The sequence below is a fragment of the Apium graveolens genome, chromosome 3 (genome assembly GCF_009905375.1).
Source record: "Apium graveolens cultivar Ventura chromosome 3, ASM990537v1, whole genome shotgun sequence".
NCBI lineage: Eukaryota > Viridiplantae > Streptophyta > Magnoliopsida > Apiales > Apiaceae > Apium > Apium graveolens.
The window spans coordinates 37,430,724-37,434,318 of NC_133649.1; the positions used below are offsets into that span (position 1 = coordinate 37,430,724).

The following is a 3,595-nucleotide window of genomic DNA, read 5'->3' on the forward strand; positions in this document are numbered from 1 at the left end:
ATCATGAGGTCTTTGATTAAGCGGAAATTTAGGATTCACCTCGGGTTGACTTGAAAACTTGTTCTTCTCGCGCTCACAAATCGTGTTAGCTAATTAACTCATTTGAACCTCTAACTTAGATATGGCTTGGGCATTGGAATTCAATAATTGCCTATCTTGGGTCATGGTTTGCATGAAGGCTTGTTGAGATTGAGTCAAATTAGTTTGAGATTTTAGCAAAGCCACAATGCTCTTTTCTAAGGAATTAAGTCTCTTATCTGAATCATTAAACCCGGGAGGATTCAAGGGTACTTGAATTGGGTTTGGATAAGGATTTTGACTAGAAGTGGGATAAGAGTTTGGATTAGGCTTTTGAAAAGTGGGTTGAGGAGATTGATAGTTTTGGCCTTGGGTCCATGAAAAATTTGGGTGGTTCTTCCACCCGGGATTGTATGTGGGTGCAAAAGGGTCATTCCTAGGTCTAGGTTGAAACATAGCATTCACTTGCTCAAACTCTTGAAAGTTTTGAGGTCCATGACTATGAGAGTTATAGTTCGCACACATAGACGCTTGGGAGGGGGCATTAGTGGTTTCTAAAGCTTCTAATCTTCTAGTAAGAGTAGCTAACTTCGCTTCGGTTGCTATGGAATTACCCACTAAATGCAAGCCTTTGTTAGCAAATGAACCGAGTGTTTCATTGTGCTTACTAGGCTCCCTATTTGGCTCCCTAGTAGACTCCCACAACATGGTCTTTTCTGCTAGTTCCTCGAAAAATTCCCAACCCTGATCCTCGTCTTTTTCCATGAATTTGCCTTGACACATAGACTCTAACAACGCGGTTGTAGAACTATCTAAGGCCTCGTAAACAATCTTACAAAGTCTCCACTTTTTTATTCCGTGGTGGGGACATTGGGACAAAAGATTTTTAAATCTATCAAAATATTTCCAAAAAGACTCGTTTTCCTTTTGATGAAATTGATTAATCTCATTTGTAAGTCTCGTAGTCTTATGATTTGGAAAATATTTTTTTAGAAAAATGACTATGAATCCCTCCCAAGTTGAAATAGAATTAACCGGTAGGCTATATAACCATTTTTTAGCATTTTCTTTAAGAGCGAAATTGATTAGTCTAAGTCTAATGGAATCCTCGGTTAATTGTTGGAGTTTTTGTAAGGCACAAACCTCCTCGAATTCATGAATAAAAAGATACGGATCCTCACCTTCACTCCCGGTAAATTTAGGTAACATGCTAATGTGATGACCTTTAATTTCAAAATTATTACCATTAACCGGTGGGAGAGTAATACAAGAAGGTTGGGCCGAACGGGCGGGGTAACAACGATCCTTAAGAGAAACTGCCATGTTTACTACGGGTTCAAGAATTTCTATGGGTTCGGATTCCGATGAGGAAGTACGCTCAATTGGTCTCACTAACCTAGATGAATTATCTCTAATCCACGTAGTACGCATAAACAGGATATAAATCAAGTAGCAAATAAGTGCAAGAATTTAAAACACGCAAAAGAAAGGGTGAAAAATCGAAAGAAAAATTCTAAATCTAGGGTTCCCTAAAAATTCTAGACTTGCTCCTAACAAAAAGATATTACTAAAATTCACAAAAATAAAAGTATTCTTTCTAATTGGCCAGGTAGGTGCAAGCATTGCCAAGAGGCTAAACACCAGCCTAGTCACCAAATTTAAATGGCCAGGTAAGCTTTTGCTAGCCTAGACACCAAAGAATGAATACTTAGAGATTTGACCGTTTCAGGTTTTCTTCCTAGTTGAGCGCGAAGTCCTGGGGGCTAATGTCTACTTAATTTTATTAAAAAGGCTATGGTATGCAAAATGATGGATTTAATGGTTGTGGGCCAAAGAAAGAGTGATGAAATTCCTCCCCTTAACTTGTGATGTGGTTTTGCCCTTAAAGTTTATTTAAATGATGCAACACACAACGAGATATAAAAGCGATAAATAATTATGGATGCTTTAAACTACGTGTCCTAACTAAAGAAAAGAAGAAATTTAACGTACCTTGGGTCCTCCAACAATCACCATAATTTATAAGGTATGAAAAATTAAAAATAAGAAAATAAAATCTAAGATGATGTGCTCCTAGGTGAACAAATGCATGATGCAACAATTATGTATTTAACTAACTAATTTTTTTTATTTTTTTTTTTGAATTTTCATTTTTTTGTGATTTTTTTTACTAGTGAAAAATACGAAAATAGAGAGATACGGGTTACCCAAGCAAGCTTCCAAAAATTCCTTCGAGTCTCGACAATTTTCGGAGTTCCAACGAGCTTTCCAAATCTTCAATTTTCTAAAAAAAATATAAACAAAGAGAACAAGTACAACTAATTCGAAAAATTAAAAATTAAGGCGCAAAAAAATAATTATAGTCCCCGGCAGCGGCGCCAAAAACTTGATGTGCCAAGAATAAACATTTAAATTTGCAAGCGCACAATCCATCGTTTTAATAATTTAGATTCGTTCCGCAGAGACTAAATATTTTTCGCAATTACTTAATTTTAATTTAGGCGAGCTAGAACAATTAATTTTGAGAGAGAGGATTTATTTTAACCAAAAAAAAATTTAACTATAAATTAATATGAGCATACGATGTTAATTAAAGAGTAAAATATTGAGGCTAGAACTAAATACATCTAATAAATGAGTGATTAATGATTAATTAACTAATAATGCAAATAATGATGAGATGAATTAATTTTAGCTAATAGTGATAAACTACAAGTTTACGCATGGAAGGTAGTTTGATCCAAAACATTAAACGGGCCAAGGATGTAAATGGGCCGAGAATGAATTTGGGTTTGGGGCCAGCAAAACAAAATCAACAACAACAAAAAACTACGTAACTACACTTACCAATGGAGAATTTAATTATCTTTAATTTATTACCATTAAAGTATTAAGCTAATATTAATGACATACTTAATTAACACTAACTAACACTAGTACTATATTAATAACATGTAGGCTAGCAAGACTTAGAAAAGAAACAAACAGACCTTACCCATTTCTATTGTAGTAAAACAAGACATTAATCTAATGATAATGAAAATTAAATGAACTATAAATGTCATGCTAAACTAAAAAACGATAAATTAAAGCTAACTAATTGTTGAGTAAAAACATGGACAGAAGCATAAAAACATGGCAATGATAACTATTGTTAAATTTATTTATATTACTAGATATTTAATTTTTGGAAGAAAAAGGAATGAAAAACAATGAAAAGAGAGTAATAATTTAACATAAAAATGAATCAAACAATGAGCACAGTGACATGACCCAAACTATAAGCAATAAGAATTAATAATAAAAACATAATAAGTCTTCAGGCGACAACAGATGTGATGACCGGGATATAGGGAAAGAAAAAGAACACCAGCCCAAAACAAGTTTGAGCCGGAATGACTTTGTTAGAAAGGAAAACTAAATTACCATGAGCTGATATGGAACAAAATAGTGACAGAAATATTAACTTAGAATCAAAATTACAACAGAAATAAAACCCTCAAACACAAATCGAGCTTGTGTTGGAGTAAGCTTCCGAAGTCAATAAAGAGGTGCCGGAAAATGTAGATCTAGCCGG

At 34.1% G+C, this 3,595-nt stretch overlaps 1 non-coding gene across 1 annotated transcript; it reads left to right on the forward strand.

Annotated features, from left to right (window-relative positions):
* Window positions 1-871: 871 nt before the first annotated feature.
* On the forward strand, window positions 872-978 carry LOC141716089 (small nucleolar RNA R71). Its single transcript, XR_012572818.1, has one exon. It is a non-coding gene; the product is annotated as a small nucleolar RNA R71 (small nucleolar RNA).
* The last annotated feature ends 2,617 nt before the right edge of the window (window positions 979-3,595 follow it).